Here is a 25650-nt window from a genome sequence, read left to right as displayed (position 1 = left end):
TAGTTATATTTATCTTCTGTACTGGAACTGTATAATTTTCCACTTAATTTCATTCAACTTATCATCTTTATCAGAATTCCTCTGGCTTTATTAAATTAGGTTCTGTTCTTTCTCTGCCAGCTACAATGTCAATGGTACTAAACAAGTTTGCCCATTATCTTCCTTATTATTTGCTTTGGTGATTGAACCCTTTGCTTATTTACCAAGATCAACTTTAGATATAAAGGGGTTTAAAATTAATGATCATTATTCTTCTAAACTTCAACTTTTCTTTGAATCTTTATTAGAATTAAGACTTAATAACAGTAAAACAGATATTATATTATTTAATAAAAATTTAAAAGCATCAATAATAAAAGCTCAATGAATTTAATTGGTATAAAAGCAAATTAAATACTTGGGGATTACATTGTCACATAATTGTAATGCAATAACATAGATTAATCATAACTATATTTTAGACTCTTTTAAGTTGGTAACAAACAAATGAAATACATTTTTTCCACTAATTAAGATAATTATCTTATCAAAATTACTATATATTATTATATCAAATTATCATTTCCCCATGAAGAGTTTATGAAGTAATGGAATGGTCTACTTTTAAGTTAGGTCACTGTCCACATAAGTTCCCAAATCGTGAACAACTGGGTCAGCAGTCTTGATCTATTGTCAATGTGGTTGTTCCCTGAGATGATGACTTCTCAAAAGATACAATAATACATTTTTGGCATTTAGTTTCGGACCATGATTTTGACTACAGGTTTTTTTTTTCTACCTCATAGTTTCTCCTCATACTGCACTAATTTCCTAAACTCTTGCTCTTCTTCCTTCTGTCACACCCCAGCACAATCTACTATTCCTCCTCTGCCCATTTATATTCCTGTTTATTTCCATAATTTCTCCTTTCACATCTCTCGTCATCATGTTTAAGCTACATTACTACTTGTTTGTCTGTAAAATATTACTAACCTGAAAAACACTCAAGTTTGATCTTTTCCCTTCAGCCAACTTGCTATAAATATATTAACTGTTATTGCATTTTATTTTTCTATTCAATAATTATCCAATTTATACTCATTTCTGTGTTGTTTTTTTGTGTTACAATGTTATGCTCATGTAAGAAATCTTTAAAAATCATGTAAATAAGCTCAAGTATAGATGCTTTTACCCTGCAATTTTAAATGTGTATCATGAGTGACTTAACTGCGAGGCTTTTCTCCTCTGGCCTCCACTGAAAATGGGATTTACCCAATCAGGCCTTTCCTGGTCAACAATGACAAATAAATAAAGTAATAAATAAATTATTTGGGACAAACCTTCCTGCAGGATATCTAAGTAATTTGGGGATTCAATCACTGCTCCTAGCATTTAGTCATCTGCAAATTTAGCCAGTCAGTCCACTTTGGTTTTGGCTTTTACTTCATATAGAAGTATATGCTTTGTCTTCTGACATCAAAACTTGTATCCTGTAGTGCCAGGTTTGATTCCCTCAGCCTTCATTTGTCTTCTGTGCAACTTTGATGAAATCACTTTATCAGACAGTAATACTGAAATGGGAGACATCTACTTATCGGGTTATCATGGGCTGTTAACAAATGCATTACATATTTGTTTTCTGAATTCTAGCACCCTTCAGATAGCTGATAATTACTGATTCATTATTTGGTGTTTGATGACAAAAATCTCAGCAAATACCTTCTACTTACGTGAGTAGTCAGATACATTTTCAAAAAAAATGTGAGGTTGACGGGAAAACAAATTTACTGTTGCTTATACTAAAACTATTTTCAGTGTGACAGTGCTCTGTTTTGTTTAGTTTGGCAAATAACTGTTAGTGTTTGTACTGTAAAATCTGAAATTAAAGTTTTAAATGAAAATACACATCTCTGTGTTCATTGTAAAAGTAAAGAAAAAAGTCGCATACATGTTGAAAGGTTTGAACCATGTTTTATGGCAATTGGGGACAGACAAGGAATGGGATACTGGCATGGCTATGGTGCTTCAAACCTTAACTCTGCCTTTGGAACCATTTAGCCCAGTGTGCAGCACATTGCCTATGTTCTCAGGTTCAGGCTCTGTTGTGCCTGATACTGAGGCAAACTGGCAAGTGAAACTTCCTATTCCTGGAAACCAAGTGAGTTTCAAGATTCACACAGGGGCTATTGTCACTGTGATATCATGATATCTGAGCACACACCACAGTATAAGCAAACTGGTCTTGGAATACGCACCAAGGACCACCAACAAGGAAAATAAAGACTATGATAGCAAAAAAGTGAACTAGAGTACAATTTAGTTGACAGGACACACAGACACAAATACACAGTGGCAGCTAAAGATGAGCTAATCTGAGATAATACAAATAATATGATGAGTGTCACAAGGACCAGTTATGTATATGTATCTGTATAATATATTCTATAGAGATGGATGAGAATATCAACATCAACTAGTCTAGTGGCCAATGATATGTATGGAAATAAAGTTGTTCAGCATGTTTTGAGCTTAAAATAAAAAAGTACATTTTAAGAGTATTAGCCCAGGTGTTAAAAAAATCATAGCTTATAACTGAAATCTAAAATCTGTAGATTAATGGATATGAATGATGCAGATATTGTCATTCTTTCAGATAGGGCACTGGTTAAGCCATATCTGGAGTCATATGTTTAATTTTTCAACAGTATCACTAGACTTTTTGAGAGAGAGAGAGAGAGAGAGAGAGATAATGAATGAGTTATAACTAAATTGAAATTTTATGTAATTATAACCTATTTATAAGCACATGATGTATATAGTGTAAATAGTTACAGGTTTGCCTGGTCAGTAAACTGTAAAATTTTAAAATAAATTTGGTTGGGTTAGCTATTGCTATTAATTATATATGCTTACCTATTTCATGATTAATAGTTTTAATGTAATACAAATACATTGTTTTGAATGCACAATCAATAAACATATTAAATATAAAACTGTTGATGTTGATTATGTACTCCTTGTAAGATAAAAGACAAAAGACAAGTGTTATGTGCCATCACTCCTTCAAAGGGAGAATGACAATGGTGAAGCTGAAGAGTGAAGTCAGAAAAAAAGAACTGGAAACCGCTGTCTGGATGAAGGGCTAAAATTCAGGATTGTTCTTATGATTTTTCTTCAACCAGAAATCATAGTAGAGACTTTGAATGGTTCCCCTTCACAGTCTCGAATTACTGAATGCTCGAAATTCAGTAACTCGAAACTGTAAAGTCGAACCAACAAAAATTCCGAAACCCACAAGCACGAAAACAAAAAACCCCAAACATATAGAACACATACACCACACAACACGCACACCATACAACCCACATCACAGAAACTACAAGCCCTACACTGCATGCACACAGGGGGGCAAGCCCCCCTGCACCCACATGTGGGGGGCCGTGCCCCCCATGCCCCCCCACTTATATATTCTAACTCCAAGATCGCACTAATACCAAAATAAAAAACACCACACAGACATTTTAAACTGCCTCACACACACACACACACACACACACACACACACACACACACACACACACACACACACACACGCACACACACACATATACACACACACACACACACACACACACACACACACACACACACACACAAATACAGACACTTCCAACACTCACACTCATACTCCCACCTACCTACCCTAACCCACACACACACAACTTACAAAACACACGCATGCACTCACTTACCTTCACTTCCGTAACACATCCTGACTCACACACTTCCCATCTCGTAGTTGACATGCATAAGCGCGAATTCAAGATATTTGAATTCATGCTTATGCAGATTCGTGCTTATGAGATTTCGACTTTACAGTCTCGAGTTACTGAATTTCGAGCATTCAGTAACTTGAGATTGTGAAGGGGAACCCTTTGAACACATTGTTTGCGTTCATGGTAATCTATATCTAAAGACTGTGTACACAAATCTGCACTTAAATGATAGAATCGGGATGGGAAAGTATAATAATAATATAGCTGCCCACAGAATGACAGGATGTCTCAGGCAGAGACAGCGTACTGTCTGTCTTCCATTATAAATATGTAAAGGAATTTCAAATCACTCATTACAAATAGCTGAAGAAAAATGTTGCTGTATTGACTTCTGGCATTATGATGATCTTTCTTCAAAGTACAAAGAGCAAAGTCACTATTTCAGGCACATGAAATCTCATACAATCTCAATAAAATATACTTTAATGCATTTAAAAATGGCACAGTAGTGCCTTAAATTTCAACATTTCATGATGACTGTGTCTAGGTTGTGCAGTGTTCCTTTTCAAATGTATGGTTTCACCAAACTTCCCCAAGTAGATACACTATGCACTCACACAGGCTGCTCTTCAATATTAAGATTAGTGACTTGTACTGTATCACTTAGATTATTATAGCAATAAAAAAATCCCAAAAATACCACCCCCCCCTTTGACAGTAATGGGAAATGAAATATATGTGACTTCATATTACATTACAAGGATCTGGGTATATTTAACCCCATCCAGGTCTACTTACTGGGAAAGAGGTTCATGATGCAATACAAATACCCCATAATGATGATTCATACACTGCTATACTGCCATATTTGTTATACGCTAATTTTTACAGGGCCCTTTGAAATTTAGCAGCACTGAGCAGCATATCTGAGTGTTTTAATACACCGGTCTTTTTATTTCTTTACTAGTTCAGCATATATTGTACCACATGCAGCAGCCATTGTAGAGTGATAAAATATACTGTCTGATGCCTAACACTGGCTTTAAGATGCTCTGCTAGGATTTATTTGGGAATACTAATTTCTGGAGTTTGTAGAGCCTTTCAAACTTTACTGGCATAGAACAGTTTCAAAGCAACTTCCAAAGCGAATTGTAAATTACAATGGCACATTTGAAAAGCAAATTATGTTCCTTTGACTGCTCAGTGTATCTCGGTTCTGTTTTCTTTAAGTTCCCAGAACAGCAGTAGTGGATCTTGGTTCTGTTCTTTCTTTCAAATGCCCACATTGAATCCTGTGTCTGCACCAGTATGTTTCATTATTTACGACCTAAAAATCCCTGGGGACGAAAATATAACACCTTGTCACACGACTAATAGTTGATTAATTTCTGTTGATGTCTGCACAGAATACTGTGACTGCTGTGTGTTTTATTTGTACATTTGCCATGACAGTACTGTGCCTAAAAGTTTATCACTACATGCAATGTCTTTTTATCAACTAACCCAAGTAAGCAAAAGCAATCAAATAATCAAACAAAATATGCATAGCTGTAAAATACAAGGAAGATCAGTTCTCATTACTAACCCCTTCTCTATCAGACACATAGTTTAATTCTACTGACCTTTTAAACAAATTCTGTAATCTCACTAATACTCAGCAATTGGATTGATTATTAGGTATCTCAACAAAGAATCTGTTCTCTTTTATTATTTATGATGACAATATGATGAAGTTAAACAGCCGTTTCTGTATTCTCTTTTTATTCTGAAATGCTTAACTTCTGGTGCCCATATTTCTTTATATTACCTGCTACATGTCCTTAGCAATGCCTTTGTATTGCATGAAGTGACTTTTCTACTGGTCTCTCCCATGATTCTTATTAAAGGCTACAACTTGGCCCAAAATCACTAACATGCTAATTGCATTTATAACTTTAGTTATTCATTCTTCTTCTGATTTCTCACTTAATGTTTTAAAAGTTGACTGGAAGATGGATTCTTTCCCAGGACTCAGTGAGAACAGTTCCTAAAAGCTCATTCTGAATGAGTTGCCAGCCCATCACAGGATGGTACATACACAAATGCACATTTTCTCACCTATGTATCTGAACTAGAGAGCCTTTGGTATGCAAGAGAAAAGTAGACGACCCAGCAAAAATTCTCACACACACTGGGAGGATATTAAAACTCTAGAGAGAAGGCAGAAGGCACCTCAGCTGAAAAATAAACTCGAGAAACAAGCACACCAAGGCATAAATTCTGACTGCCAGACCACTGTGCCCTCATGCATCATTATTATCAGCTTTTTAATTGCAGTCTTACATGTCCCATAGTTAAAGGAAAAATATCTTTGAAGAGCTAAGACATAAATCCTTGCTCTAACAAATGTCATGTATTTCATAGCCAAAAATCTTTTGTGTCTTCAAAACATATTGCAGAAAATATGGCTCCACACATAACTAATCTGCTATGTCTGCTTCTAGTGATCATACCAGAATCCCTTTTCTGTTTAAGCAACTGCATTTTTTATGAATGAAGGTATATATATATATATATATATATATATATATATATATATATATATATATATATTAGCATTTCCTCCTACTTGTCATGTTAAAGAAAAACTCTAGACTTAGATGCTGTAACCTCCATCTTATAAAATGAATGACATGTTGCAGCACTCTGACTACATCTTTCACTTATCTAAATACTTGATCCCGTCTCTTCTGCAACAAATCATCTAATTAATTTCTAATTAATGGCCCAGATCCTCATTTTATTATTTTTTATTCCTAATACCATTGTGAATATATAATACACAGATGGTGTTATACTGTGAGTTTGAGGTCATGCTTTCTACTTACATTACTAGATCTGTAATACATGCGCATGCTTTGTTCTCATTATATAAACTGTTGTCCATGTGGTGCATTAATGAAGAATGCAAGCCTCAAATAATTAACTCCGAATGAACTAAGGAAAAAATAAATAAATAAATAAACAAATGAATAAATAGCATGCCCATAATAGTGACTGGCAATAAAACCAATGGCCTAAATGAAATGTAAAACTGCACATATCACCACAATACAACACAGCATGAGAGGAATATGCAAATATCTTATAAATAGCTTAGCCTGACTCTGTTTTAAGCATAGCTCATTCTAACAAATGGCTCCCATTCAGATTTACTATGAAAGCTGGAAGGAGAAACATGCAAATGTTTCCTCAAATATAGAACTCATCAATGCTCAACATACTTAAGAAGATGAACCGTTAATGCTTAGCTCTTAATAAAAAGAAAGAAAAGGAGAGGAAGGTTTTACCAACAATGAGATTTCACAGTAAATGTGCCTCTGAACACCTGAAAGAAATTGAGACTAACAGTTCACCACATGAAAGAAACTGTGAGAAAATTTTGCAAACTCCCAACAGTTTGTGTGGGTTTTCTTTATGCAGATGGTTATAATATGTAAATCAAAATAGCTACACATTGCTTATTTTGCTGGAGGGTTTGAACCTGGTTTTTATTTTGGTAAACATTAAAAGCAGAGTGCCTTTTATAGAGCTTCTGCAGTATAAGTGTCACATTGCTTCTAGTACATGATAAATGCACACTGCATTTGCATGGATTTTGTAACACCTGCAACACACCTTTTCCTTTATGTCAAATAGACAAGAGAAGACATTTCTGAGATGAGTGATTATACTGTCTGGGTGGGGACGATTTTAATAAAGAGAAAGAATGCAATAGCAGAAGACAAGGATGTGATAATACATGTCTGACTAAAGCTGCACCATTAGTATTTGGTTCTCAATATTTAAGACATAAATCAGATTAACATACGAGCAAAAGCCTTTAATTTACACTCAGAAATCAGTCAGAATGGAGGAACTTTTAGAAATACACTGTAATTAAGTCTGCCATTAACACAATTCTTTGTCACTTCACCCATGATGAGCAATAATAACCCAAATAATCATATTTGATTCAGTCATATAATGACTGAAAACATGATTCATAAAGAAACAGTGAGCACTTATGATACACAGGAAATAATCTTAAAAAAAAACAAAAAAACAAAAAACAAGATACCACATGACAGCTCTATTGGCTAGCAGGTTGTATTCCTGTACACAAAGAAAGTGACTTAGAATTATTTAGCTGGTCTTAAAATATTAGAATTCAGTCAGGAAAGAAAAGGCAGTGGTCACTGACCAACTTTCTTAGGGAATGGAGTGATTTTCATCACTGTAGTATCCTCTGGAGAAAATCAATAGACTCTCAACTGGTGCATGAGATTTCAAAGTGCACATGAAAAGAGAATATTGCAAAAAACACTGAGGACAGAGATACATGATGTGCCCTGATATCTGTGTCCATGCTATGCTCGCTTTGTATGAATGCCCCAGAGTTTAAGAGCCTAACAAAAACTCATCCACAGCTGGAGACAAGACTTATTTGGTGCTTCATTCTTGTCTCACATTACAATGGCAGTAAGCTACTTCACCCAATAAAAATGCCAGCCCCCATCTTCAGGAAGGAAGAACACCAATCAGTGATTGGTGTTGTTTGCTGAGCGAGGAAAGGCAAGAGGAACAAACATATCAGTAAGATCCTGGTAAAGGGGCAATGTCATAAAACTTTGACATGAAATTGACTCAACAATATTTTGGGCAGACAGTCAAATCAATAAGCAATAGTTAGTGAAAATTTAAAATGCACATTAAGGGGCGATACAAGGTTAAGGTAGTCTATACCCCCTGCAAATCCCAACCACTATGCACACATGATTGCTGATCAAACAGAACATGAAGATTACAGAATATTAGAAAAGTTTGGCCTGGATCCAGAAGTCATATAGAAAGCTCTTTGTTACAACTTCATTTTAGTTGATGTATGTATGCAAAATTTCACTGACGACACTTCAGAAAAATGAACAGATGCTTGCATCTTCTTTAAGTAATGAAAATGTTTAATAACCATTCAATTGTAGCCATTTAGAGTAACTTGAAGTAGCCCAGAGAAGAATTTGAGAAACAATGAAAAAAATGAAAAAGAGTTTTAATGTTTACTAGATTAGAATTGTAATACTGATGAAAGGTAGAACAATTATAAAAATTCTCCCATGCAACAAACAAGGCATTCTACGATTTCAAGCAATAAAATCAATGAGACATTTCCAAAACTAGAAATCTACACTTACACACATGAGCATGCGCACATGCACACACACACACACACACACACACACACACACACACACACACACACACACACACACACACACACTGATACACAAAAACATCCATACCTCTTAACCGTCCAAATGTTTGCAAAAAAGTCCAGAGTCCAGATTTTTTCGTATATTATCGTTCTGCTCCTCATAAAATTTGTAGTTTTCCAGCAAGTCACTGAGGAATACAGACAGTAGCCAATGACAGATTGAGTTTCAGGCTTCCTGTTCTTCAGAAAGTGCATGCTAATGCAAATCCTGTTATTCTAACTATTTCTAAATTTATAAAATCAATATTTAAAATTTGTCTCTGATTTTGCCTTTTGTCCTTCCCATTATTTTTGCTTTGCCTAGAATTCTTGACCAAAGAATTTGAGTGGTATGGACACATCCACAGATACACAGACACATAGACAAACCAGCACACATACATTCAATCATGCATGCACATACGCACATATGTATGCACACGCACACACACACACACACACACACACACACACACACACACACACACACACACACACACACACACACACGCACACACACACACGCACACACACGCACGCACACACACGCACACACACACACGCACACACACGCACACACGTGCACACACGCACACGCACACACACGCGCGCACACACACACACGCATGCACACACACGCACACACGCACACACCTTTGCATGTACTTGCATGCATATAGTAATATTTTAAAGTGCAAACATGAATAATTTACTTGACTTTAAATTATTTGAATACTTGTTCATTTTGTGAGCAATTAATGATGGCAGAAAATGGCACAAGCCATTAAGGTGTTCATTCTGTTAGCAGTTAAAAATATTATTCATCTAATGCCATATGAAGGTGTTAACTATAAGGCCTAAGAAAGAGATTCAGTTTCACTCAAACCACATCAACTTTATCATTGAATGATTTATTTGCTGTGAACAAAGAATGAGTTTTATGCACAATGAAGTAGTCACAGTCTTCAGGGTATAAACTAAAATGAACTGTACGGCTGTCCTAAGAATTGCAGGCAGTGGTCAGAGGCAACAGCTTTTTGCACTACACTCAGTCCACCCTACACTTTTTGGACTTTTACATGGCAGTGCTACTATAAGCTGCTTACCAAATTTTCCTGGAGAGAAAAAAATCATGTGCTTAGTATGTGGAACATGTGTGTGTGTGTGTGTGTGTGTGTGTGTGTGTGTGTGTGTGTGGAACAAGCATGTGTATGAGTGGGGGGGGTCTATATCAGAAATGCAAGAACTAATACTATGAGTCCTGACACATCAGAAAAAGGAGTGATATGTATAGTATAGCAGATATCTGATTTCTATATAGTGATGCAGTCATATGGGGTGGAAAGAAAAGTATGATATGAAGCATGTTTTCACTGCTTTCCCCTATTGCGCTTTGTTGCTTTGTTTTCCTTCACTGTGCCTTCCTGGCATTAGTTTTTTTTTTAGATTGCAGATGATAGAGACACTTATGGAGCAAGTGGTGTTGTTCTGGTGCATGCAAGGTGACAGAAAATAAATGGTTCTTAATGTGAATGTGAGCTGTTTGAAGGCTCGGATACATTAGTTTTGTTTAAATTTGCGATTCCTGCTAAAACGGCAAAGAAAGAAGCAATTCACAATTCAAAAAGCTTCAGTTGATTGTCAGAACTCTTTCACAAGCCTTAAGCTCTTAAGCAGATAGTCTTCGTTAAATCAGCTGTTCACAAAGCCGTGGATCCGAAATGAAAGAGATGAACTTTGAACACTTTAAACAGGAAGTGGATAGAATGTTAGAACGATAAATACGGCACCAGATTAAACAACTATGAATCTTCAAAATGAAGAGAAAATGAAAAGACTTGCAATTCCAAAATATATATTCATTTAGTTATCTAACTGTAATATGAAATAACTTTATTTCTGACAATGAAGTTCAAGAATACTTTCTCCATTAACATGTTTATGAAAGAAATGAAACCTTAGTATATTGAAGAAAGTGTCTACTCAGTGAATTATTTAATATTTTATGTAGTAATCAAAAAATTAAAATATTTAATGGTCCTTTCTCCTTTCATTAACAAAAATTCAACAATATTAGGCATTTATTTAATGTTTCTGTCCCTGTAACAATAAAAATGCTGCTCTAATGTTCTGATTATATCTATATGCTGAGTTAAGAATATGTAGTATTACAGCATAAGGACTGTCACTTTCAAATTGAAAATAATCATACTGAAAAGGTTTATTTCTCATTACAATATATTACTACAAGGATACAGACCACTATAATAACAAAAGATCGTATCAGTTGATTACCATAAACTCAGTTAGTGGTTAATTTAAGAATTGATAATGAAGGGATGTTAATATATGTCTGTTCTAATTACCAGGCTATTCATTTAATATAGAGTGATGTAGACGCTTATTTCTAATTAATGCCAGTATGCTTGTTGTCTATTTAAATATCTTATGAGATACTGAAGAGCTCTGCTTGCTATGCTTTCATTACTGGTACACATTATCATTTTCTTTGAATTGACTAATCAGAAAGTTGATGTCATTCTAAACCTTTGTAAAATTTTATGAATTCAGATGTTCTTAGTTTATTACAGACGTTAGCCTATGAACATTTTATTCAATGTTTACTCATGATCTGATTTTAAGTATTGAGGCTATTCAGACTTATGCTTCTCACTTTAAGAATGATATAAATGATTCTATTAAGATATATTAATTAGTCTTATACCTTGAATGAAAACAACAATGGCAAAAAGGGACAAGTTGTATGTTGATACTGCAAGTTTAGAACCTGAATTATTACTATGCTTTTATTTACAGGAATATTCTTTTCTTATTTAGTACATAAACATGCTTAATATTATAGAATACATGTAATTGGTTAATTGTAAATAACACAGACCTTTAAATTTACATCAGACATATAAAAAGTATGTATCATAGATCAAAATAAATATCTATTTTGGTAATATAGCAATAAATTAATTAATAATTTGATTCACCTATACTACATCTAAATAAATTGTAACACAACACACTTAAAATCAGTATTCTTAATAAGAAGCAGACATACATTTTGAATCTCAAATGTTAAGACATCAATTTGAATTACATATAAAACATCAGTATTTACACATTTTGTCATAAATCAATACTGTTAAATCTCAGATTTGGTGGAGGGAAGTTATCTGTTGCTAGTAAGGGGGTGGCTGATTCAAAGAGTCCTTGAATCAGGAGTCTTTGAACTCCATGAAGTGGGTAAGGATGTATATAAAACTTGATTATTTGTATAGAATTATCATTTATTTTACAGTGTCTAAATCAGCTAGAAATTTAATTTACATATTAACACTTTTTTCAATTGGATCACAATTTTTAGACAAATACAATAAGAATAAACAGACACGTGAATGTTGCTGGTTATTTAAGAATTATAATTATAATTCTAATTACAGCACTTATTACTATAAATGCAACATTAAAATGTATCTCCATTAATGTTAATGGATTAAATAATATCTGGAAAAGAGGAAATCTATATAAATACCTAAATCTTTTTAATCCAAGTATAGTCCTTTTACAAGAAACACATCTATTAAAAGAAGATATAAATAAACTTAATAATATAAAATATACAGTACTTCCAAGTTCATATCATCAACAAAAAAAAAAAAAAAAAGAGAGGTGTTGCTATTCTGTGGGCTTGTAATGTGTCACTTCCAATTTCTAAAATACTAAATACTTATAATGATGCTAAGGGTATGTTATGTGCTATCACACTAGAACTTAATAAAAAATATATACGTTCATTAATGTATATTGGATACCTGGAAGAGGTACAAATATAGATAAACAACAACTAGATCAAACTTTACACTTTTCTAAAGGAAACATCATACTTACAGGAGACTTTAATTGTATAATAAATGAAAATTCTACTGTGATAAGGAAAAGACTGATTACATTATCAGCAAAAAATTTTGATTGAATTTGTTGACTTATATAATATGAGAGGTATTAATGATTTTGCAGAACCTAACTCACTTTTTTATACATATTACTCTCCAAGACATGGAACCTACTCTAGAATTGACAGAATTTATATATCGAATCAATTAATTAATAATCTAAAGGGGGTTAGAGTTCAAACATGCCCATTAACTGATCATAATGCAATAACATTTGAGTTGCTTATGCATTCTGATTGTTACCTTCAAATTAAAAGAATATCAGCATATCTAAACACATTATCTGACGTTAAAGATTTTGTTAACTCTGAAAGAAAAAACATTTATTGAAATCAACTGTACCAAAAGTATTTCAGTCATTTTTATATGGGATGCTTTAAAAGCTTACCTATAGGGGAGAATAATTAATTGATATTTTAACAAAAACAAAATTCTGGGATAAAAAACTAAAATCTCTTCAAGAAAAAATTGACAAAGCTAAATTACAAAACCAAACATCTAAATTCAATAAGACCGAGAAAATCAATACCTTAAATAATAAATACGTAGAAATCCTAAATCATAAGATTAATTTAGAAAAATGTAAGTTCATAAATGTTTCTACCAATGCTAAATCATTAAAGAAACTAGCTGTTAAAACTAAGAAGTTAAATAAAATGTATCATATCAAAGAGATTTATTCTGAAAAAAAAAGAAGATGGCAACAGACTTAAGAGATATACTAACGGAATTTAAAAATTACTTAATTAAGATTAATCAAAATGTAGACATTCTAGATTCAAAAATTAAAATAAGCTCTTTTATTAAGAAATACACTAAAAACAACCTAAATGAACAAATTATTGCATTAGATAAACCAGTTTCATTATCGGAAATTAAAAATCAAATTAACAAGTTAAAACAGAATAAAGCACCAGGCAATGATGGGATCATTTCTGAAATATATAAACTATTTTCCAATGAACCACTTGTACTATTGCATCAAGTTTTTATAAATGTCAAGAATCCTTTAATATTCCTCTCTCTTGGAAATGTACCCTTATCTCACCTATCCTGAAAACTGATAAAGAACCCTCTAAATGTTCTTCATATAGGCCAATATCACTTTTAAATGTTGACTATAAATTGTTTATGTCCATTTATACCAACAGACTTAAATAAATCCTTCCTGGATTAATTAATGAGGATCAAACAAGTTTTATTTTAAATAGAAACACATTTGATAGTATTAAAAGGATATTAACTATTATTGATAATGCTAATGAATCTAGGAAGAATTTAACTTTGTTAAGCTTAGACATTCGGTTAATTGGGATTATTTATTTCTTACCTTAGAAGCATATAATGTCTCTGACAAATTTATCAATTTAATATCTCAGTTATATAAAGCCAGTCATGCATATATAAAAAGTGGTTCATATCTATTTGATAATATACCAGTACATAAAGGAACCAAACAGGGTTGTCCCCTTTCACCTTTATTGTTCACTATTATAATGGAACGCCTGGTGAATTACATAAGAATGAATAAAAATATTAGAGGGATTAATCTGAATGCAGAGACAACATCCAAAATACAATTATTCACTGATGATATTCTACTAACAGTTGATGGACCGAATAAAACTTTTGAGGCTATATTTGATTTTATAGAAAATTTTCAGAAGATCTCAGGCTTAGTTTTCATTAATAATAAAACGAGATTTCTCCCCATCACTTCAAACACTAACTTTTGGGACCAGAAATATACAAGGTATTTAGTTAATGTGAGAGGATTAAAATACTTAGGCATTAAGTTAACAGATGATATAGAAGATATATCTAAATTAAACTACACTAATTGTATCTCTTCTATCAATAATTTAATAAATAATTGGAAATCCGTTACATTTACGATGGATGAAAAATTATCAATTATTAAAATGATCATTTTGCCTAAGATTCTTTACATTATTCAATCTACTTCATTAACTCCTTCAAAAAAACTAATCAAAGAATTTAATACATTAATCTTGAAATTTCTGTGGCAACCTAGTAAACGTAGGATATCAATTACAAATCACATGAGAGGTTAGTTCCTTGGTGGTATAAACCTTCCAGATTTAGAACTATATTCTATTTCTTCAGTGATTAAGACCCTATTATTATTTTTAAATGAAAAGTATACAGCTAGATAGAAGTTTCTAGAAGTTCTTTGTTTTGACATAAATGAAAACACTAATTCCAATAAACTTCTTCTTCTTCTTTCTTCTTCTTTCGGCTTTTTTCCCCGGTTAGGGGTCGCCACAGCGGATCACCTGTCTGCTCATGATTGGCAGTGGAGTTTTATGGTGTCGAGTTGCCAGCCCAGTAGCCAACCTTCCACATAATGCACACATACATGCACGCACTCACACCTAGGGCCAATTTAGAATGTCCAATCCACCTACAGCATGTCTTTGGGATGTGGGAGAAAACCGGAGTACCCAGAGGAAACCTACGCAGCCACAGGGAGGACATGCAGACTTGGCACAGAAGGCACCCCAGCCGAGGATCAAAACAGAGAGCCTCTTGCTGTGAGCTGACAATGTTAACCGCTGCACCATTGCGGCCGCCCTAATTCCAATAAACTTCTAATTTTAAATAATCCGTTTAGCTGTATTATGGGGAGCTATATATCTTTAAACAAATTCCCCAATAAAATAATTCATTATATGAAACATTTACTAAAGGATTTTCAAAACTATATATATAAAAATATAAATGATAAAAATTGGATATTCATCTTGTTTCCTATTGCATACACTAAACATTTTATAACCTCTTCTAATTTGACTAGTATTGTCTCAATAAAAGAAAAAAAAGATCTCATTTTCTGGTTCTAGTTTATTCAAGAAGACAACCTGATTACATTAGAGCAACTAATAACATCATACGGGTTAGATAGAACTATGTGGCTTCATCTTCAGTCCTATATAAAATTTATGTCTGACAAAATTGATCTAATTCCACAAAATGCAAGATCATCAATACCTAACTTAATAAAATTATTTGCTTCTTTTATACATCAAAATTCAACTATAGAATGTAAGATATCAACTATTTATACAATAATTAATAAAGAAGCAAAAAATATATCAGAAAACTACTGGAATTACTTTATCTCAATAAATAATATGACACCCACTGAATTAGATAAAAAAAAAATTTGGAATCACCTAAACACACTACATCATTTCTTAGATGGAGAATTTATACATGGAAATTTATAAATAGAGTATTTTATACACCTCACAATTTAGAATTGATTAGCAAAGATAAAGTCTTATGTCAGAGATGTAAAACAGATTCTAAGCCTGATTGGTCACACATGCTTTATGACTGTATAGTCTTAAAGAATTATTGGGGAAATATCAATAATCTTCTCCAAACACTTTTCACAGACAGCTTTGAATTGACTAAATCCTTAATTCGGTTTAATACTCCAATTCCCAGATATATCAGGAAAATCAAATACCCTCTTTTATGGTCTGTTTTGGCAGCAGCTAGAAAGACAATAACCAGGAAATGGAAGTCTGAATATGCTCCTGCATATGATGAATGCAAAAGCATTCTTACTGAAATGTGTTTGATGGAAATGATGACTATTAAATCAAGATCAGATAGAATACCATTTTCATATATGTGGTCCAATTAAAAAAAAATATTCTAGATAAAAATACTAGTATAGCTCAATGAAATTTTTATAATTTTTATAATGTTCTGTTATATTGTTCTAACTAGATACTGTTGTAAATACTTTAGTTGACATTTCTGTTGTTCGTTTTGTTTTGAATTACAAGTAATTTCTTTTATGAATATCTGTAAACAACTCTTATTATTACATAAATTTTAATAACAATTGTTTAAAAAAAAAGAGTGAAATATTGACAGAAACAATGAATTGTTAATCTCACTCTTACATCTCTAAACAATTTTTTCAAAGTACCCTATGAAAAAATGGCTTTGTACCCCACATCCTTGTTACTTAAATACGTCAGTTCTGTGTGATCCTTTATGGAAGGTTCAAACACAACATGCCCATGAACAAAACTGCTGAACACAAATGGCCCAAACACCGGAAGGTTGAAAACTCCAACTATTAGCATGTCCCTTTGCATCTGCACATACATTCCAAAATTATACTTACCAAGTCTATGGTTACACCAATGCAAGGAAGCAAAAAAATCTCCAAAAACAAAGTCCTGCCAACACATACAAAGAAACTACAATTGCAGTAAGTTCTAATGTGTTGGAAGTGTGAGCTTGGCAACCTGTAGATATAAAAACGAACTAATGGAAAAATACTAAACAACCAAATAAAAGTTCTGGGTACAAACTCCAAATCAGCAAGAGAAATCCATTTAATATGAAGCGCTTTTCATCGCCTACAATGAGGCAACTTCTTCAGATGAATTACAATTAAAAAAAACACCATTTTATGAACTAATCTAATCACATGATCAAAAAAGAGTTGTATCAATGCTACACAAAGTAGTGCCAATAGTATAAAATTTAAAAACACATCAAAGCTTTAACCTGTAGATATAGCAACTTAAAGATTTTTGTAGGGAATACCATGATCCCTGAACTGATCTGTATTGACCTTCTTCACTTATGGTCCTCAGTCATTCAGTGTGTATTGGAATTGGGGGTTTTAGAATGTGAGATATCTTGCACTGTAGGATTAGGGAACACATTTGACACTTAGCATGAAACATGTTCATTCACCTACAGTATAATATGTTTCAGTACTTACAGCAGCTCTCACATTCTTCAAATGGCTAGCTGTGTGTCAGAATTTTATTTTTTTTTTAAGTTTTATTAATATTCAAGAAGATGGTTGATATATGTTGGCAGTAATGTTTTTCTGAGGTTTGAGTATCATTTTCTTAAAGGCAAATACTGTTCATGCTTTAAATTAATTTTTATTATGATTCACTCCTTTTTTTTAAAGTAACTGTAGATTTGTACTTTGATAGTTGCTATAGATGGGCCAGTGTGTTTTTGAGGGTCCCTATCAGTTGATCAACTTTTAAGAAACTTGAACTCCATCTGGTTGAGACGATATGATTGAGGTTTTGATAATTCGAAGCTTTTGAATGTAGATCACGGTAGAGCAAGGATTGGGAAATTTACCCTTTTCCTCACTGTAGTGCAACCGCGGAGTTGGTATATATAATTTGCACGGAGTGTGGAGGATGCAACTCCCCACATGAGGAGTGCAGAAGGGTTTTCCCCCTGCAAGAATGTCAAAAATGTATATTTTTGCTTTTTTTTTTTTTCTTGATGTTCGGGTTTTCAGAAACACAGTCTTATGGAATCTTCAATATTTTTTTCAAGTTTCCAAAAAGCTGATTATCTGTCATAGACCTGTTTTTGAGCCATGTATACATCTCTGTTTTGAATACATAATGTGTGGACTTTAATCTTTGAACATTGCTTCAGGCTAGGCAACAGAAGAATATTTAGAAGGGTTTTTTGGAAGCTTTATCTGATGAAGGTTGATCAAGATTATATGACCAGTTTATTTCATTCAGGTGAGCATATGCCTCTTAATCAACGGACATCTAAAATAGGAACAGAGTTCATTGAAAAATAGGAGCTGACAGCTAAAAATCTTATTAGCTTAAAATATGAATACCAAAAATAGCACATATCTCTTTCTACTTCTAAAGAGTATGCTTACCTGTGCAATTGCTGGCTACTCTGTGCATAATGAAAAATCAGTTCACATCAAGCATCTTTTCAGGGAAAAGGGCAATCTCAGCATCATCTGCACATGGGGGAAGATATCTGAAGTATAGGTTAAAACAGAGATAATGATTTGAAGTCATAAAGTACACAGAAGCATTTTTGCCTAACCATGCACTACTTGCTCGCTATGTGCATCGGACATAATAAGCCTAATTTATTACAACTATTATTACCACTACTACTGCTGCTGCTGCTACCACCACTACTGCTACTAATACTACTGCTATTACTACTACCACCACTACTACTACTATTAATACTATTGCTACTACCACTATTACCACCACTACAATTATTGCTAGTAATACTACTGCTACTGCTACTACTACTACTGCTACTACTATAACCACTACCACCACTACAACTACTACTAGTAATACTACTGTTACTACTGTTACTGCTGCTACTACCACTACTACTACTACCACTACCACCATTACAACTACTACTAGTAATACTACTGCTACTGCTACTACTACTGCTACTACTATAACCACTACCACCACTACAACTACTACTAGTAATACTACTGTTACTACTGTTACTGCTGCTATTACCACTACTACTACTACCACTACCACCATTACAACTACTACTAGTAATACTACTGCTACTGCTACTACTACCATTACTTCTACTACTACTACTACAACAGAATGTAAGCAGACTAAACACAAATTAAAAATAATTGCATAGCCACAGGAAAATAACACCTTAAATAACCAATGCACTGGACGGCCACACTTTGCATCAGACACAGGCAACCATGAGTCATATATTGTGCAAAACATAAGGCATAGTCATAAACAATTGTATGGTTTGTTTGGGTGTGTGTGTGTGGGGGGGGTTACAGGAGTGCATGTCTTAAACAGAAGAAGTGTGCACATGTGAGACATGACTTAGTACTAAGTATGCGCTCTCCAGATAGGTATGTGTGCATGTTTTTTTATTTATCTTTGTTTACCAGGAAAGTTCAACTGGCATAAAAATCCTATTTAGTGGTGTCCTGTGGAGAAAAGCTCCACATTTAACATCAGTTTTGACATACACATAAAATATATGTGTAATGAAATCCTTTATGAAGTGTGAGAGTCTGTGAGCATGTGTGTATGTGTATGTGTCTGTGCGTCTGTGTGTGTATATGTGTGTGTGTGTGTGTGTGTGTGTGTGTGTGTGTGTGTGTGTGTGTGTGTGTGTGTGTGTGTGTGTGTGTGTGCGTGCAGTATCATGCTCAATGTGAGGTACAATGTGTGGGGGTCTGCAGAGACAAAGCCACAATGTCTGCTTATTTATTTTATTTTTTATTTTACATTTGTTAACCGGGAGGGTCCGACTGGACACAGGTCCATTTTCAGTGGATGCCCAGGGAGAAAAGCTCCATGTTACACTCTTAGCAATGATGCAGTTCTAAGCAAGTTTTGGGAACAAATTTAGGTGTTACATTATTTAGACTAGTACAAAAATGAAAATTCCACAGTATATAATGCATTTAGAAAATTAACAAGAATTTTTTTTTTTATATTCTCATTCACAGTCATAAACAATTGTATGGTTTGTTTGGGTGTGTGTGTGCACACTTCTTCTGTTTCATAGATGTTATGTCCAGGACCAGCCTCTGCAGTTTCTGTGTCATAGATGTTATGTCCAGGACCACAACCACATGGATGACCATGTCTGGATGTGGACAAATCCACCACTGATTTAGCAGTGGAAATGCTACTACTGTGTGGAATTGGATCTGGCACATCCATGGTCATGTCAGCTGACATGTCATGATGTGCCAGCAGACCAGCATCATATAAGCTACTCCTGCTCCAATATATGATCCAGAACAGACACTGCATGGTCCACTGTGACATTCATCCTGTCCAAGAAGTCACACATGCACATGGTTCTTGCAGTATTGCATATTAAAATGCATTAGACCTAGAAAATCTACTGAGGCCCTTGTGGAACTTGCCTATGCCTCCACGATGACACTGTATATAAGGGTAGCAGCTACTGACACACCAACAGTAGGGGGAGGACAAAATGCATACCTTTTTGAGCACCTCTTTCGAAACCCTTGTGTCGGTACTTTCCACACACAATGGCTAGGGGGGAATTCTACCATGTCTACATCTATGGTTACCACACTGCTTTGATCAAATGTGTCCCCATCAGCCTCTGCAGTTTCTGTGTCATAGATATTGCATAGGCATACTGACTGTGCCCACACTGTAGGATTTGGTGGGGATGTGAGTGCCACATTCCTTGTGCCTGACTTAACCCCTGCATCCCTAGTATGCACCTGTTCATCACTGCCATCATTGTTAGAGGATAATGTTCCTCCAACATCAGAAGAGGGATGTTCTACAATGCTGGTGCCAGACAAAGCTTCACTTGTGAATACACCAACACAATAAAAAAATACAAGAAAAATAAAATAAAGATAATACCTACTCCAAAATAATCCAACCACACATGCAAAAGCTATAATCTTACTGAGTAATATACATAAATAATACATGTCACTACATCCATACCATATGCAGGTGGTCATTGCACCTCAATGCCAGATGTTCCTTGACAGAATAGTTGATAGGGGTAGTGTAGGCACATAAGTAACTATCAATTGCAAAGGTGGACATAATAAGTATTTTAATGGCATACCTGGAAATCCTCTGGTGGTGTTTCACCTCTGCCCAACATCCAACACCACAAAGTGAAACTCTTCTGAGTTAACTGTATCCCTGACAGTTGACAGGAGCTCCTCTATCTAGGTGAGTGTTGGCTCATTAGATGGTCCTCCACCAGAATCTCTCCACTTCCATGCCACATTGGCTTATTTTATCATATTACTGGCCCTAACTTGGTACATTTGGCATACACTGACCTGGCCACCAGTAGCAATGACATCATCAACCACCTGCTACCAGATATGGTCAAACAAGGTCTTGTTGCAGGCATGCAGCTAAGGAGTCGTTTTACATGTAAACAGAGGACTTTTAGTATGACCTCATTTTCAGCATCTGAAAAAGGATAATTACATGAGGATAAGCTCTTCTGGCTTTTAGATTTTGGAGCTATATCCCCATTGTGATGGATATTACAACACAAGTTAACACACTTGGAAGTACAGACTGTTATAGTTATGGAACAAACTATATCAATATGCAGTCAGTAAGCAATATAATAAAAACAACAGTTCAAACAATACTGCAGGTCATACCTGCCAACTGTCCAGATTTTTGCAGAATGTCCAGATTTTTGCCTTACATTCTTAGTCTGTTCCTGATAAAATGTGCAGTTTTCTGGCAAATCAGTGAGGATTGAAGTGAATAAATAATACTAAATAATGACAGGCATTTGAATTTCAGACTTCATATGCTTCAGAAAACACATAATAACACAAAACATATTATATTACCAACTTTCTAAGTTTATAGGAGCAATATTTAAAATCTGTCCCTATTTTTGGGCCTTTCCCCGATTATTTCTGGCTTTTTCGAGATTTCTTGTGCTGTTAGGTTGAGAGGTATGCATGCAGGTTCCTAAATATCCCATTAAACATATGAGTAACCTATGCAAATTCAAACAGCAGTGTAATATCCCATATGCATCCCCTAGACAAATAGTTAATAACCTATGCAGGAATGTACACCTACCAATCAGAGAAAGTATCGTAAGAAGAGAACCAGTATGGGGAATGTAAGAAGTACTTAGAGCTCCCTCAGTAGCAGTCTAAACATTTAGCATATTACAATAACACTAAAGAAAAGTCAATATACCAACTGTGTGTTGCCTGACTTCTTTGAAGTACATTTCAGATTATCAAAACCACAAAGCTCAGGATCCACAGCGAAACTCTTATTATCTCTACACTTCAGCCAAAAAGCCTTCAAGGAGTAAAACAATATAAACCAAGCCCAGGCTTAAATACTACAATTAATTAAACAGTTAATTAATCACACTAAATTAGACAAAAAATCTCCAGTCGCACTCAGTGTTTAACCTATTTGGGATCAGTGTATGAAATTTCATTATATACACAGATTCTTTATATAACAGTTTATTTTTTATTTGGACAAAGCCATAATGACCAATATGCATTTTTTGTAGTATAGTGTCTCGTAGTCCCCCCAACTTCACCCTCAAGAAAAGTTTTAAAGTGTTCAGCTATAGGGCTTTCCTTTTTTCCTTTACTAATACCTCTCACATGTTCTAAAAGTCTAACTTTAAATGCTCTTTCGCTTTTTCCTGTATAAAATTTGTTGCAAGGACACCTTCATATGTATATAATTCCATTTGCTTCACATCCATAATTACATTGTACTAAAAACCTTTTTCCATTAATCCTGGGAAAACTTTCCACTGCACTCTACAACAAGAACAGCTACCACAAGGTATAGTGCTCATTTCTACCATTCCCACTGATTACCTAACTTGGGGGGGGGGGGGATTTCCCATACACCAAAATGTCCTTGTTGTTTCTCTCTCTCTCCCCTATAAGGGATACAAGGACTTTTACATAACATGTTCACAAAATCTTTTTAGTTTGTCAAATAACTCCAATAAAATTTTACTAACTCCACCAGCTATAAACCAAATAAGCTGCATGTAGTAACATAATAAACTTGTTTTGTTCAGATTATTTGAACATAATTTACTGAAATTTTACAAGCAAAGAGCACACATCACAAATATTTATCAGCATAGTAAGAATGATCAGTTGTATGAAAAAACAAATACGTTGAAATATCGCATAGGCTATGCTTCCTAGACCTACAGTGAAACCGTTGACAGCAGTTATGTTTGTCAGCACTTGTGAAACAAGGCGATCTTCCCTAGCACAATGGAAGTTCCATAGCATATGTCATGCTTATAAGGTGTAGGTAAAACTTTCTGGTCATGTTGAGTATGTTAATTAGGTATGTTAATTAGGTATAAGTTCATTATTCTTTCTGAATCACTCAATTTGCCCAATATGCTGTGGAGATAAACTTATGCTGGTTACTACGCAATGGCATGCATATGCCTGAGCAGAACAAGAATAGCAATTTAGGTTATTGCCTAGCTAAGTCTGTTGCATTATCTGTAGTGGTCAGTCAATGATGTGTTAAGGATCCATGCTAATGAAAATCACACCCTGTCAAACATTTAACTCCTGCAAATATGTTTGAGTTATACTCACACTAAAAAATGACTGAACTTTGATGCACACATTTGCCCAGATGTTCTAAAAAGTATGCAAAATAGCTTTGTGCATATCTTATACATGAGTTGAAGATGGCTAACAATGTAAATGACATGCAAAGTACTGTGAATATGGCTGAAACCTAAAGCATCAATATATTTTATAACAATGGATTATATTTATGACAAGCTTTTAGACATTCCTTGACCAAATGCACTAAAATTAAATAATACACAGCAATGTTATGAGTAAGTCGGCCTTGCAGAAAATTGTTTTTACCTTCACATTCATTATTTTTCTCACATCTCCAATAATTTTGGTAACATACCTGTATCATCTAAGGAACAATACTAAAGAAATGGTGTGATACCATGACAATAGTGAATGATAAGTACACATTTCAGAAGTACTGTGATCTGAACATGCCAATGAATTTCTGCTTTTTATTTAACTTCATGTGGTACAACATGCTCCTGATGTCAATATTCCATTAGAATGCCAAATGTGCAGTGCTCTAATCTTGTGAAAGTGTTGTCTATGTGACATTATGGATAATAAGTGTACACATTTTAATTGCTGAAACCCACAATGACGAGAAATCAGTACACTGTATATTATCTTTTTTTTTTTTTTTTTTGCTTCATTCTTCACACAGTGTTTTGCATTGAGGATTAGTGCTGGTCATTGATGCCCTTTCTGGAATGGAAGTTTGCATGCTTGGCAAAAACTCAAAAAATATTTAAAATATGCAAGCCTTGGCTATCAGTCAAGCAAATGAGACTGGAGTCTGTGAACCCCATTTATCATAATACATTTTTAAATGAAGAAAATTACTTTTTATCTGCAACTGCCTCAATGGCTCAATGTCTTACAGAAGTATGTATTGAATGACAATATAAGAGGTGCAGGGTTTGAAATCATATAACAGACAGCACACCTGTATACTTTTAAGTGGCATAATACACTGGATCCTGTTCTTTTTTTATTTTTAATGTACCTTACATCTTCTTGACACATGCAATTTATAATGGTAACGTTGAAGTACATTTGCTGATTGTTAGGTCATAACCCTAATAATGCTACGCATGTGTGTACTACAGTGTGCACCTCAATAATAACAACAGACTTTGTTGTGGAATAAATGATGCATGTGTAAAAAAATGATAAAGAGTATGTAGCAAGGCACTAAGGTAGATGAATATGAATAGTACAGGAAAACAAACTGTAAAGCATTTATTCACACCTTTCCAGTAGTATATCTGTATACTGATTATGTTCAAATCCTCCTGAAACATGCTTAGGAGCACATACCTTAATTTACAGTCTATATGGCTCTTTTGTCAATATCTGGCCTTCAAAAAATTAATAATGATGATGTCAGATAAGACACAAGTCACATCATCCACATGGACAACAGCTAAAAATGTCATCATTGTTGTAATTATATGTGCAACAGTTATCACAGTGCAATGCTGAGTAAGGATGACTGTAGAGAAATGACAATGCCTGTCCTATGGTAGAACTCAAAAAATACTTATACATGCACTAAGACTTCATCATTGGTCATGCACTTTAGCTTGGCACATTCACAAATCAATTTAGCATTCAAGATATAAAAACAATTATCCCCAATAATGCTGTCTTCTTCCCTTTTGTGTCCATCACCATCCCTGTATGTCTTGTATATCCTGCATGTCTAAACTTGTAACC

The sequence above is a fragment of the Protopterus annectens genome, chromosome 3.part0 (genome assembly GCF_019279795.1).
Source record: "Protopterus annectens isolate FY-2018-M chromosome 3.part0, PAN1.0, whole genome shotgun sequence".
Lineage (NCBI taxonomy): Eukaryota > Metazoa > Chordata > Ceratodontiformes > Protopteridae > Protopterus > Protopterus annectens.
Note: the sequence above shows the minus strand (reverse complement) of the source record.